Below are 15754 nucleotides of genomic sequence, written 5' to 3'. Positions count from 1 at the left end.
AAGTGAACAAGGAAGAAATAAAGAAAGAAAGAGAAAGACACATATCCTAATGTTTTTATAGGAAACTAATGTTAAGATTTGGAATTATTTGGCTGTGCCTATAGAGATTGGCTTAATTTTGTATGACAATATGTTGTTTTACACTTTGGCTTTGTTACTTACTCACTGGGTTTGTGAATTATTTCCCTTCTCTGAGACTCAATTTCCATATGTGTCATATTGCAAGAATGATACTAGCACTTTATATATCATTGTCTTAATGAGACTCAAAGGAGATAATAAATGTATTGTACTCTCTAAATCCCAGAGTGATACATAAATGTAAGGTACTATAGTTTTGCTTTTATGCCATGTCATTTTCCCCATGTAAACCAAAGATACTTAGAGTTAATATTTATATAGTGTTCTAAGGTTTGCACATTGCTTTATATATGTGTGTGTATATATATAAATGTATATGTATGTGTGTATATATGTATGTATATAAATATATATGTAAATGCGTGTATATATCTATGTATGTATGTTTGTGTTTATATATATGTATAAATATATATATATGTACATTTATATACATATATATGTGTGTGTGTGTGTTTGTGTGTGTATACCCAGGAGCAGCTTGTGCACAGCTGAGATGGGTCTTCAAGCTCAGGAGGAAGAAAAATGAATGAGACGCAGGAACCAATGGACAACAGAGAGCACAGTTTTCCGATGTCCTTGTTGGGGCAGGAGCTGCAGCTCCTGTATAGGACTGCACAGCCACACTGTGGCTTGTGGCTCTTCAAGGTGCTGATCCATGGTCGTCTGTGACTGGTGGAAGCCTACTATACTTTATAGATAGATAGATAGATAGATAGATAGATAGATAGATAGATAGATAGATAGATAGATAGATAGATATAGATATAGATATAGATATAGATATAGATATAGATATAGATATAGATATAGATATAGATATAGATATAGATATAGATATAGATATAGATATAGATATAGATATAGATATAGATATAGATATAGATAGATATATAGATATATATTTGATTCTCAAAACAACCCCATGGCCCATATTATGGCAATTTTATATGAGAAACTGAATAGGACAATGACAGAATAGGAATGTTCTGATAAAGTGTATAATGTGCTTTTATAATTCTAATATGGCTACTGGCTAAGAAAAACTTATCAGGTCTAACGACCTTCATTTTGTGTTTTCAAATATATATCTTGCATTTATCATGGACTTAATTTTCTTCTTAGTAGCACTTTATATTATCCATATTGTGTGATCAGAGATTCCACGGTGTATAATATAGTAGATGACCTTATAATTATGGAAATATGTGTGATTATGATAGGTGACAACCTCTCAGTGCCTCTGACTAACTATATGAGACTATCATGGATAATCTTCATTTACACAAAAAGTTGTTATATAGGGAGTTTCCTTCACTTATGAAATCCTAATGTTGGACCAATAACTAAATAAATAAACAAACAAACAAATAAATAAGTAAATAAGTAAATGAACGAATGAATGAATGGATAGATAAATGAATGAATGAATGAATAAATAAATAATTTCTTTCATGACTTAAAAAAAAAACAACCTGTTGATGTCTGATTGAATGAAACATACTTACTATGTAATGAGGCCTATTCTACCCCCTTTTTGTTTAATGATTCTTTAAAATGCATAGAGAAAATATTTGTATACTTTATATAATTCCTGGGAAGAAGCTACAAAATGAAAGGAAACTAAAAGCAAGAGAAAGAGTCATTAATAGAGATGACAGCCTTATTGGGAAAGAACTACACTGAAGATTCCAGAGAAACCTCTTTTTACAAGAACCCATCATCACAGTTTCTGTTAGCTGGGAGGCAGAGAGCAGGTAGGGTTGGAGAATTCAGAATCATGGAACCCAAATGTGGGCCATCATGGAAAAGAATGTTTTTATGCAAAACTTTAAATATTTTATTTTTTCCAGCTAAATGTAAAATATTTTTAACATTGGTAATTTTTTTAAGTCTTGAGTTCAAATTCTCTTCTTCCCTCTTTCCTCTCATTCAGAAGGCAAGCAATTTGCTCTGGGTTATGCATGTGGAGTCATGGAAAACAAATTTCTATATTAATCAAGTTGTAGATAGGACAAAAATGAATAAAACAAGAAAAATAATATTTTTTAAAGTAAGCTTTGATATGTATTCTGACTCTATTCATTATTTTTCTGGAGGTATTTTTCATCATAAATACTTCAAAATTTTCTTTTACTTATTCACAGCTGATCATTGTACAACACTGCTGTTACTGTGTATGCAGTTCCCCTGGTTCTACTCACTTCACTTTACATCATTTCATTTAAGTCTTTCCAGGTTTTTGTGTAAGCATCTTGTTCTTCATTAGGTGAGAATTGGAATGACACCCCCTACTGGGATGGACATTGTAAGTTCTGGCCATGAAAAGAAAGCATATGACTTTAGCATCTAGAAGTGATGTCTGCCACCTGTGGGACCTGTCAATTAAAGTTACCAGCCAATTAGCTTGGAGTTGTGTGTGTGGATGGCCCTGTTTCCTGTTTGACAGGAGGCTTCTGGGAGAAGGAGGGAGGAGTGAGTCTTTTTGGTTCCTGACTTGGGCTTGGCGGCAGAGGCAGCAGGGGACAGGCAGAATAGGGATACTTTATCCACATGTTTCTCTTTACTAACCCCTAATATACTTTAATAAATACTTAATGTCCAAAGATTGGTGCTATACATTTTCTAATTTAAGGTGACCACTCATTAGATTTTAGACATCATAGCTAGAATTTTAGCTCCTTACAATTGTTAAAAAGCAAAATAGAATTCCATTACAATCATATACATAATTTGCTCAGTCATTCCATAACTCTTGGATATCTCCTCAATTTTCAAATCTTTGCTACCACAAAAAAGCTGATATGAGTATTTTCATACATATAGACCCCTTTCCTTCTTTTTTATCATTTTTTTTTCAGATACAGACCTAGTAGTGATATTTCTAAGTGAAAGGGTAGGCACAGTTTTATAGCCCTTTGGGCATTGTTCCAAATTATTTTACAGAATGGATGGATTTTTTCACAACTCCACCAACAGTGCAGTAGTGACCCAACTTGTCCATATCCCCTCAAGCATTTTTCATTTTTATTTTTTGTTATATCAGCCAATCTGATAGATGTGAGCTGGTACCTCAGAGTTGTATCAATATGCATTTTTCTAATCAATAGTGATTTAGAGCATTTTATATAACTAGAGATAGTTTTGAATTCTTTGTCTGAAAAATGCCTGTCCATATACTTTGACCATTTATCAATTAGAGAATAACTTGTATTCTTATACATTTTACGAAGTTCCTATATATTTCATAGTTATGATTACTGTATATTTCCCTTGTTTTCCCCTTGTTTATCCCGTTTCCCCTTATACTTTATACTTTATAGCCCCTTTATACTTCTCTTTCTCTTCTTTCACCCTGTCCCTCCTCAGAAGTGTTTTTGCTTCTGACCACCACCTTCCACAATCTGCCCTCCCTTCTATCAGCTCTTTTCCTTTTATCTCATTCTCCTGCTACTTCCCTTTAAGGTAATATAGATTTTGATAACCATTTGAATTTGCATGTTATTCCTCTTTGAGTGAATTTTGATGAGAGTAGTATTCAAGCATTATCTGCCAACACCTTTCTCTGTATTATAAAAGATCTTTTGTATCTCTTTATGTGAGATTATTTACCTCATCAAAACTTTTCCTTTCCCCTTCTCCCAGTGCATCCCCCTTTCTCACTCCTTAATTTAATTTTTTTAGATATTATCTCATCACAGTCAAGTCAGACATGTGCCCTTTTGTATACTTTCTTTTAACTGCCCTAATAACAATTACGCTCTCTGGAGTAATATAAACAGTTTAACCTTATTGAAATCCTTAGGTTACTTTTTTTTTCCTTTTTACCCTTTTATGCTTCTCCTGAGTCTTGTATTTGCAAGTCAACTTTTTCATTTAGCTTTCAACAGGAATGCTTGAAAATTACCTATTTAATTAAAAATTCATCCCCAAAGTATTATATTAAGCATTGCTGGATAAGTAATTCTTTGTTGTAATCCTAGTTCCTTTGCTCTCCAGAATATCATATTACAAGCCCTGTGATCCTTTAATGTGAAAGCATCTAAATCTGGTGTGATGCTCACTGTAGCTCCATGATACTTGAAATTATTTCTTTTTGCTTGCTTTCAGTGTTTTCTTTGTTTTGTTTTTTTGTGAGGAAATTGGAGTTAAGTGACTTGCTTAGGGTCACACAGCTAGTAAGTGTCAAGTGTCTAAGGCTGGATTTGAACTCAGGTCCTCCTGACTTCAGGGCCCATGTTCTATTCACTAGCTTCCCCTGCTTTCAGTGTTTTACTCCTAGACCTGGGAACTCTGGAATTTGACTATAATATTCATGGAAGTTTAGATTTTGGGATCACTTTCAGGAGATAATTAGTGTATTCTTTGAATATCTATTTTACCTTCTGGTTTTATAATATCAGGACAATTTTCCTTGATAAATTCTTGAAAAATGAAGTCTAGGCTCTTTTTTGACCATGGATTTCAGTCACGCAAATAATTCTTCAATTATCTCTCTTCAATTTATTTTCCATGTCAGCTGCATTTCCAGTGAGATATTTCATAATTTCTTCTGTTTTCCCTCTTTAAAATTTTGTTTTATTATTTCTTTATGTCTCATGCAATCATTATCATCCAATTGCTCAATTCTAATTATTAAGGAATTATTTTCTTCAGTAAGCTTTTGTACCTCCTTTTCGATTTAGCCAATTCTGGTTTTTAAGGAGTTATAGTTAGTAGATTGTTCTGCCTTTTTATTTATCAGTTGACCTATTCTGTTTTCTAAGGTATTCTTTTCTTCCATGTGTATGTGTGTGCCTCCTTTATCAAGCAGTTGACTCTTTTTTTCATTATTTTCATTATTATCTTGTATCATTATCATCTCTTTTTCCAATTTTTCCTTTAACTCACTTATTTAGTTTTAAAAATATTTTTTGCATGTTTCTAGGAATTCTTTTTTTTTGTCTGAAACCAATTCACACTTTTCTTTGAGGCATTTCATGTGGCTTTTTTGACATTGTTGTCTTCAGAGTTTGTGTCTTAATCTTTCCTGTCTCCATAGTAACTTTTTGTATTGTCATTTTCAAACTAGTTCTGGAAGTCTGATCACTTCTGTCTGAGCCTGTGCTCTTGTCTCTGAGCAACCACAGGACCTCTTTTCTACCCTGGAACTGTGACTAAGGTCCCCTCTTTCCTACAGTCTCATGCTCTAATGTCAGACACTGTGACCCAGCACTGACTATAGGCAATGCAATAGAGTCCTACACCTAATGCCAGAAAAGGGTCTTCTGTAATCTCTTTTGGACCAGTTGTCTAACTCCTTTACTATCTCTGGGCTAAGAGCTCTGGAAGCTATTGACAAATCAGGAAACCATCAAAAAAACCCACAAAAGGCTGATATCTTACTGGGGTTCAATCTATTCTCGAGTGCTTTCCATTGTCACTCCAGTGAGACAGACATTTTTGCAAACATTCTAACTCTGTCTTGGGCTAGAAAATCTTTTCACCCCATCCCTCTGTTGGTTCTGCTGCTCCAGAATTTGTTTTGAAGTATTATTTTAGAATTATTTTGAAGGAACTTAGGGGACAGCTAGGTGGTTCAGTGGATAAAGCACCAACCCTGGATTCAGGAGGACCTGAGTTCAAATCTGGCCTCAGACACTTGATACTTACTAGCTGTGTGACCCTGGGCAAGTCACTTAACCCTCATTGCCCCACAAAAAAAAAAGAAAAAAAAAGAAAGAATGAACTTGGGAGAACTCAGGCAAGTTGCTGCCTTTATTCAGCCATCTTGGTTCTCACCTCACATGAAAAAGAAATGAAGGAAACCTTTTTCTGGTAGGGAAAGAAGGTAGAAGATTTGGAAGAATTAAGTGGGATGAGAAAGAAGCAATTAGTATGTTCTCACTGGTAAGTAGCTAGAATTTACTAGAGAAACTGTATTGACCAGGAGTTGTAAAGAAATTCTGAAGCTACACTTTGGGTAAAAGGCAGGGTTTCTTACAGAGTAGAAAGAAAGCCAAGGTTTTCTTAATAGATAGGTAGTTTCCTCAGGAAGTTACCAGTTTCTTCCTAACCTAGTTTAGACACAGAAGGGCATTAGTTCTGTAATTTCATTGGTACAAGTAGTTACTATATAAATGACCTCTTTCTGGTGTTGAAGCTAAGTACTTGCTCTGTGACTAATAGTGAACAGAATTGCCTGGAACAGTGGTATCAAACACATGGTCTTATCACACAGATGGACCAGATTAAAATGTAATTGGGAAATGCTTAACAAAATGAATAAAAACTCAATAAATCTCAGGTAATAGTTATATTTTTTTGAATCATTATTAAATTTCATTTTTAATTTATGGAATAAAACAAGCATTTCCATAACATAGTTCAATTAAAAAGATAATTGAATATGAAACTGCATATCTACTACTTGCAACTTGGTACCTATTTAATTATACAACAAAATTATACTAATTTTTTAACATCCCTCCCTCCCCTCACCCAAGAAATGGATATAAATAGGTGTGTATAAAAATATTTATATATAAAATATGTATTATATATGTATCTATTCATGGAAATATTTTATATGTATATACATGTATTTGTATACAAAATCATTCTATACATATTTCTATTTATAATTTCTTTTTCTGGATGCAGATAGTGTCTTTCTTCCTATGTCCTTTATGTGGTTTTCTAAGTCAATATGTGGCCATAGGGATCCTTCTGTATATCTCTTAGTAGTCCTGCTTCTATTTGAGTTTGATACCACAGACATAGAAGCCTAAGATCTTAAGTGACTTGCCTAGGCTTATAGAACCAGGATGTATCTATGCCAGAATTTGGACCTAGATTTTACTTGACTTAAAATTAGGTTCTATTCCATTAACCATATTGTATCTCTAAGCTTCGATGTATTTGTCTTTATTTTAATCATGTAACCAATTGGAAAATAGACATCAGTTTTGACAAAATATGTTAAAATCTTTATTAGTGGACTGTGGGTTTTATACCTATCACCATTTGACAAAGCTGCACAATGACACAAGATGTTCTGCTTAACTTAGCTTCTCTCAAATGCCCAAGAAAAGAAAGTCTTCCACTGCTTCCATGTAGACTTGAACAAGGAAGCTTCCCAATTTTTAGATATGATGCCTACAAGGAATTAATTAACCTCTATAGAGCTTTCCTTACCATCTGAAATCTAATAGTTCTAAGCAATATATAGTCTGATTGATATTAAGTGCTAAGCAGAAACACACAATATAGGCAAAAGATATTTCCAATGAAAAATATGAGTCATAAATATGTTCAAGTAAAAAAAAATGATACGCTAAGAATTTATTTAGAAAGTTCTATTCCAATTCCCTTTGTGCTCCCAAGAGAAATCTGGAACATTGTTTACTTTCCCATTTGCATATATTTTCTTAGTTTAATCTTCACATTCATTAAATATATCACCTGGGAAAGTTGGTCCATTCCTCCTAATGCTCTCATCAAGTATGCCTTGATGAAGATGACTTCCCATAAAACATTTCTATAAATGGGAAGGTAAGCATATAGGTCAATAGCTATATATATATTCTCCTGGTCAGCCACTGTTGGTATTAATACAATCTAAGAATTTTTTTCTCATTTTTAATATGTTCCATTCTTTCAAAGACTTTGAAATTTTTATCATAATCCCCCATCTTGTCTCCAGCACAGATATTTTCCATGTACTGGTCTATACAGTGATCTACTTTGTGGTGTTAAAATTCAAATTTGGCACCTCCAATATCCCTTCTAGCTAAAAGTGTTGATTATAATAATTTTGTAGATCTTTTCCATTTTCCTTCAGTTTTCATTATTATGTGTCCTTGGGATAATTTTACTTAGTATAGGGATATCTTGCCAAACTTTAAATTGGTTTTATACTCAATAGTTTCTGTCTATTTAATGAGGTGACATTGTTCATATTATGTAATCATTCTTCTGTGTAAGATTCTACAAACAAGTCATTTCCTAACATGGTGTTGCCCTTGGATGCCTTGTCTCTTTGTTTAGCAAGGAGGTTAAATGTTCAAAAAACAAAGGACTTTTTAGCCTGTTTTGGTCTCTTTATTATAGCAAGATATTTGTTTTAGCTAAATTACTTTAAAAAAATATTTGACTCAATGTTTATGTCCTCTCTTCGATCTATAGTCCATTTTAGCCAAGAATAACTAATTTAAATAGATCAGAGTGGAGTAATTTTAATTATATCCTGTAGATTTTCCTTATTTTCTTTCTTTCTTATAGCTTTGTAATGATTTTGATCTTTGCTCTAAGTTGATGTTCAGACAGCATTTAGATAATTGATTCAGGAATGACTCCCTCACCAATAATGAGTCTACTAAAATAATTCAATTTCATTTTTGGTGATATTATTGGTTACTTACCATGTTCAGTGCATTTCTTTTCTTTTATAGAGGAAGCTATGTGGGGCAATGGATTGAATGCTGTATCAACTTGCAGTCAAGAAGACAAGTTCAAATCCAGCATCAGATACTTTTTGTATATATAACCCTAAGCAAATCACTTAAACTCCACCCCACCCCAGTTTCATCAACCAAGAAATAGGGATAATACCTCCTACCTCACAAAGTTGTTTTTTTTTTTTTTTAAGTGAGGCAATTGGGGTTAAGTGACTTGCCCAGGGTCACACAGCTAGTAAGTGTTAAGTGTCTGAGGCCGGATTTGAACTCAGGTACTCCTGAATCCAGGGCCGGTGCTCTATCCACTGCACCACCTAGTTGCCCCCACAAGGTTGTTTTGAGAATCAAAGAAGTTATTGGTTGTAAAGAGCTTAGCACAGTGCCTGGAAAATATTAGGCACTGAAGAATTGCTTATTTATCTTCCTTTCCCACTTTCTTTTTTTGAAAGATAGAGTGAATAATATAGGCATGTCTTCTACATTTTGTACCAACTTCTTGCCTCATTCATTCCCTCATTCTAATCTTAACTTCTTTTTTTTGTGAGGCAGTTGGGGTTAAGTGATTTGCCCAGGGTCACACAGATAGTAAGTGTTAAGTGTCTGAGGCTGGATTTGAACTCAGGTCCTCCTGATTCCAGGGCTGGTGCTCTATCCACTGTACCACCTAGCTGCCCCACCCCCATTCTAATCAATATTTTCTAACATATCTCTCACTCTTCTCACTTATTTCCTTTTCTTATTAAAATATCTGATTATTAATATTTATTTTTACATAAATCAATAAGGTTTTATTGAGTTGATCATCTGATATCTTCACCGCTCTTTTCCTCTACACCAGATGTTGATGCTTAAGCTGCAGCTATCTTAATGATGGCCTTTTTGTAAATAATAATAAAGAACATTGACATTAGAGATGACCAACTGTCTTGTTGCCTTTGGGAGTCAATAAACACTGCTAGAAAAAGTAATAGAGTCACGTTAAATTAATCGGTTAAAGTGTTATCTAAGCTCAATAGGGCTTGTATTGCTTCTATACAAGCCTGTTTCTCTTCTCAGATTTCATTCTTTTTTTTTTTTTTTTTTGGTGAGGCAATTGGGGTTAAGTGACTTGCCTAGGGTCACACAGCTAGTAAGTGTTAAGTGTCTGAGGCCAGGTTTGAACTCAGATCCTCCTGAATCCAGGGCCAGTTCTCTATCCACTGCACCACCTAGCTGTCCCTCGGATTTCATTCTTCATAACATCTATGTGGATTCTCTAATTAAGCCAATTCTACCACTTTCTCCTTGCTCACTCTCAGCAGAGGAAATTGTTACTTACTTTACTGAGAAAATAAAGGCCATTCTTTATCAACTTCCTCTTTTCTCCTAGTTTACATTTCAAATTTGCTCAACATTATTACCTATTCTCTGCTCCTTCATTTTAGAATCTGAGGAACAGATGGTCCTTCCTTCTATTTTGGCTTTGACATGACTCCTCCCTCTCTCTCTAGATTTTTTTCTCTCCATCTCTCTCTCACTCCTTTGAAGATCACCTCTCTACTTCCTTTGTAAATCAAATCATTAATCTCTATTCCCTGTTTTCTTTCCTACAGTTTATAAACATGTCCAGAACTTCTCCATTCTTATTTCATATCACCCTACCATTCTTTGAAGTTATTTTCAAGTTTTTTTCATGCTTCCTCTCCCTTTCACAGTCAAACTTATAGAAAAAATCCAATATATTTGCTACCTTTAGTTCTTTCCTCAGATTTACTTTTCATTCTCCTGACTTATGACTTCTTACCCTACTAATCAACTGAATTTACTCTTTGAAGGTCACCAAATTATCTCTAAATTGATAAATCTTATATTCTTTTTTTCCTTCCTAATTCTCATCCTTCTTGAACTCTCTGAATTTTTTCCATCTTTGGATACTCTGCTTATGAACTCAGTACAGGGTCTGACAAATAATAAGTGCTTAAAATTATTATTACTTTTTTGGTGAGGCAATTAGGGTTAAGTGACTTGCCCAGGGTCACACAGCTAGTAAGTGTCAAGTGTCTGAGGCCAGATTTGAACTCAGGTCCTCCTGACTCCAGGGCCAGTGCTCTATCCACCAGCTGCCTCAGTGCTTAAAATTCTTGCTAATAAATTGTTTACTTTACTGCTCCTTCCTCTTCCTCTCTGGGTTTTTATAAGCTTACATTTCTGCTTCTCAGTTGCTTTTGCATGAGCATACATAGAGTTCCAGCTCAGACCTCTTTTCTCTTATTTATTCATACTCTGTAATTATAACAGCTCATTTAATTTACTATCATCTCACTCTTGAGCTCCAGTCTTGTATCACAATCTTTTGGACATAACAAGGTGAATATCCCATAAAAATTCAAAAATAGACTCCATTATTTTCCTCCTTCAATCCATTCCTCCTAACTTTAATTTTATATTTCTGTCATGAACTTGATAGCATTTTTTCATCTTCCAGGTATAAAGCCTTAATATAATACTTGACTCTCTCTATCACCCCCAGCCTGTCCCATATCTAATGTTAGCAAAAGAGTTGCAGCATTTCTTGCATATTGCTCCTTCTCCTAGTGTAGACACTGATCATCTTTTGTCTAAAATATTGTAATAGCCTCCTAATTGAACTCCCTGATTCCACACTGCCCCTTCTCCAGTGCATGGTTCACACAACTGAAAAAAAAATTCTATTCCTAAAGAATAGGTATAGCGGGGGCAGCTAGGTGGCTCAGTGGATAGAGAACCGGCCCTGGAGTCAGGAGTACCTGAATTCAAATCCGACCTTAGACACTTAACACTTACTAGCTGTGGGACCCTGGGCAAGTCACTTAACCCCAATTGCCTCACTAAAAAAAAAAAAAAAGAATAGGTATAGCCATATCACTCTTCTATTTAAACAGAATTGTGATTCCCTCTTGCCTCTAAGACACGGATTCTTAACCCTCATATGTTTGTGTATGATGGACCTTTCTGGTAATGAGCTGAAGCTATGGACTCTTCAGAATGTTTTTTAAATACAAAAAATAAAATGTACAGGATTACAATGGAAACCAAATATACAGAAAAATGTTTATCAAAAGGTTTTTGCTGCCCATTATACACTTTATATACCAGTCCAACAAAAGTACCTGCTGTTCCCAGCACAAAAACATTTCATCTCCAGCCTGCATGCCTTTGCCCAGACTATCTCCCAAGTTGCGAATGCTCTCCTCCTTCACCTCTATCACTTGGATCTCCTTGCTACCTTCAAGTTTCAATTTAGTTGCCTTCACTTACAAAATGCTTTTCATGATGCCTCAATTATTATCACTCTTCGGAATTAAACTTTCTTGGTACTCTTGCTTATCTGTATATATGTTGTATTCTTCCCCCATCCCAAGTAGAAATACAAGTCCCTTGAGGTCAGAGGCTATTTTTTGGCTTTCTGTTTTTATCCCCATAGGTTAGTAGACACTTAAAACTGTTTTGAAATGCTGAAATAACCAACTACTCTTGGTGCCTGACTGAATAAAATTCACTATTCTCTACTGCCTTTGCTCTCTCTAAAAACAAAGCAATGACTAAACCAAAAAACAAAAAACAACACACATTTTGATTTGTTCCTTATAAACTCACCAGTGACATAATATTTTTATTATATTTGGAAGTAAATCCCTGACCTAGTAGGTGCTGATTGTATTTTCTACCGTGTTGACTTTATGGGAAAAGCTATATACTGTATTATTTTTTTTAAAAAAAGGAAAACAGAGTAATAAAAGTATGTATGTATTTTTGTATTTGCTGTTCAAATGATCTATAGACTCCAGGAATATTGAGCACCTATCAACTACTTTTATTGCAATGCAATGGTTTTTTAAAAAAGTGTGTAGTTCTTTCAATGTAGCGAGTTCATTGGAAACTAAGACATGTTCCAACTTTCATAGCCTTTATCATTTGTATTATAAACAAGAGGTTAAAAAATCCAAGGACTGTGTCTTAGGGATTTTACTTTGGGTTTAGAATAAAATAAAAGTATTGTCGTTGCTGTGCTCTTACATTGAAGTACCCTTGGCAATAGATTTTGCAAGATCTATTAATCACTAGCAAAGCTTGACATTTACTGTTGGTCACAGTGAGCTTTGGAGGAGAGACAGGTCAATCTGATGCTAAAATCAGCAGAGACAATAGTATTGTTGCCAATATAGTTGTCATTCTGGCCTTCCTCACTTTTTCTTAGCTGCTGAGTATGACTTCTCCTGGGACTCTCTACATCTGGTGAGAGGCCTGTAGTCCCAACATGGGACATGTTTAATGAATCCTGATCTGTTCTTACTACCACCCTTTTCCATACTTTAAATTATAATTAGCAAATGACACCATTCCCCCTGCCATAGCCCTTTCTCCCCAAGGGAAGGAATTTGTCTTCAAGGACCTCTATGGCTTTGGACAACAGTTTGCTCACCAATTTATCACCTTCACATAAGATTCCCTTTACATGCAGTTAATTGACCAGTACAAAATGTTCCAAGAAAGGAACTGAAGAAATTCTACCAAGCATAGTGTTTTACAGATTGGTATAATGCATTTTTCTCCATGTGGGGGTTGAGGAAGTTGCTGTTAGTTTCCATGTAATTTCATGTCAGAAACTAAAACATTGCAAATATATTTCTAGTATTGAAAAGTAAATAATTACATTTTTTGTTGTCAGCAAGCCATAGAAAAATGGCAGTGTAGACATCTCCTTAAAGTCAATTGCTTATTAATTCTACCACAACAATCAGTATCAGAAATGTATTAACTGAAAAGACTGCCAAGGTCCAACCAGTACAGAGAAAGAAATCTAAAATATGCCTAAGTGATCATCTCCACAGCAATGGAAAAGTGCCAGACATAAAAACCCCCTGCCACAGAGGCAGCTAATTATACTGTTGTATAGCTTCAATAGACAATTCTTTAAATTTAGCAAAAATCTATTTCTTTAAAATTCCTATACATTTCTTCTATTTTTCCCTCTGATGTTTAATGTAGCATGGCAAATAATTTTTTCTGTATGTAGACCTTCAAATAATTGAAAATAATTATTTATTATGCCACCCCTGTCTTTTCCAGTGTATATATTCTGAATTACTCCAGCCAATCCTCTTATAGCACGTTACTTTCCAGTGTATATTCCATTTGACATACTCACTTTGCCAGTGTTCCTAGTAAAATGTATTTAGGAGTGATCACAAACCTTTAGTCATGGGTTGACTGGGGCAGAGTACAATGGAACTGTTACCTCCTTCATTCTGGGAACTACGGTTCTATTTTTTTTTCTAAAAAATAAATTTTATTAATGCAGTTTATTTTTCACCATTTCTATTGCCCCTGGTATACATTCCTCTCAGAAAGTTATCTGATATACAAATTAAAGTAAAAAGAAAGGAGAAAACACAACTAGTAAAATTGATCAGACCTGAAATTATATACAATGGTCTACATCTGTGAACCTCCCACCTCTAGAAAGTAGTGTGTGTATAGTTATACTTAGTGTAAATAATTAATTGTGATTTGGAGTTTTTATAGCTCCGCCTTTGCTTCATCATGGTCAGACTAAAAAGATGCAAACTTTAAAAGCCAAAGAAAAGATGGGTGTGTACTTTAAGAGATTATAGAACAAACAACACAAAGAACATTTATTGAGTCAAAGTATTAAGCTAAAGTACCTAATCCCACCTTGGAGTTCCCCCATGCCCACATTGGCCTGACCAAATTATAATAGGGACAGCCCAGGGGGTATGTTAAACCACTTGGAGACTCAGCATTGCTATAGACCACCCTTCCTGTGAGAGAAGAGGAAGGGGGAGAGAGGATTCTGAGAGAGGGACATTGAAAGAAGGTGGAGAGAGAGAGAGAAAGAGAGAAAGAGAGAGAAGAGGAGAAGAGTTAGGGTGTTTGATCTCTGGACCTAACCAGGAGACACTGCAAAGCTGATTCTCCTTAGAACTGCAGATTCCAGGTGGTGGTGAGTTTGTGTTACTTTCAGCATGGCTGGCTCGTTAAGCCAGCTGAGCTGGAAACAAGTTTGGGGTTTGAGTCAGTTTTTGTTTGAGATAATCTGTTCTGAGTAGTTGAAAAAGAGAAATTTAGATGCTAATTATCTGTATCCCCTTTCTCATTGTACCTGGCTTTATTAACTCCACTTGTGTTGTAAATTAATTTTGTTACCATTAACAAAACCTGATTTGTTTGTGGAAAAGAGCCTATTAATCTCTTTTCTTATTAGTCTGGGAGACATAACTGAAAAAGAGGCAGTTTGGAGAAGGGGAAACTCTGGACCTAGAGCTCCCCCATTATTTTCTGAGCCCTAATATAATGGCAAGCTGCCCAATTAATTCCCCATACTAAATTTGGCCCTCACATTAGCCTAGCAATTATAACTCAGTAAAGTTGGTGTATTTCCACCCCTTCATTTATGTGGTCTTTCAGTTCATTTAACACCTTTTGTTCTGTTTCACAATCAAGAAGTAAGTTTTTCAACTCTCTTTTTTTTTTAGTTTAGAGTCTCATCTATGTGGATTTTTTTTAATGTCCAGTTATTTTATTTTTTTAATTAATTAATTAATTAATATTAGTTTTCAACATTTGTTTAGATAAGATTTCCAATTTCAAATTTTTCTCCCTCCCCTCCCTTCCCCCTCCCCTAGACAGCAGGTAATCTTATATAGGTTATGTGTGTATATATATATATATATATATATATATATATATATATAAAATAACATTAAACACATTTCTGCATTAGTCATGTTATATGAGAAGAATCAGAGAAAAAAGGAAAACCTCAAAAAGAAAAACAACTGCACCAAAAACAAAAGAAATAGTATACTCCAATCAGCATCCATATTCCACAGTTCCTTTTTTTTTTTTCTGGATTTCGAGAGCCTTTTCCATCATGAGTCCTTTGGAACTTTCTTGTACCATTAGATTGGTGAGAAGAATCTAGTCTATCACAGTTGATCAGCACATAATGTTGATGATGCTGTGTACAATGTTCTCCTGGTTCTGCTCATTTCACTCATCATCAGTTCATGCAAATCCTTCCAGGTTTGTCTGAACTCTTCCTGCTCATCGTTTCTTACAGCATGATAGTTTTCCATTACATTCATATACCACAACTTGTTCAGCCATTCCCCAATTAATGGGCATCCCCTCAA

Source organism: Dromiciops gliroides, chromosome 3 (assembly GCF_019393635.1).
Source record: "Dromiciops gliroides isolate mDroGli1 chromosome 3, mDroGli1.pri, whole genome shotgun sequence".
NCBI classification, from domain to species: domain Eukaryota; kingdom Metazoa; phylum Chordata; class Mammalia; order Microbiotheria; family Microbiotheriidae; genus Dromiciops; species Dromiciops gliroides.
The sequence above is the reverse complement of the archived record's forward strand: the minus strand, read 5'-3'. Positions refer to the sequence as shown.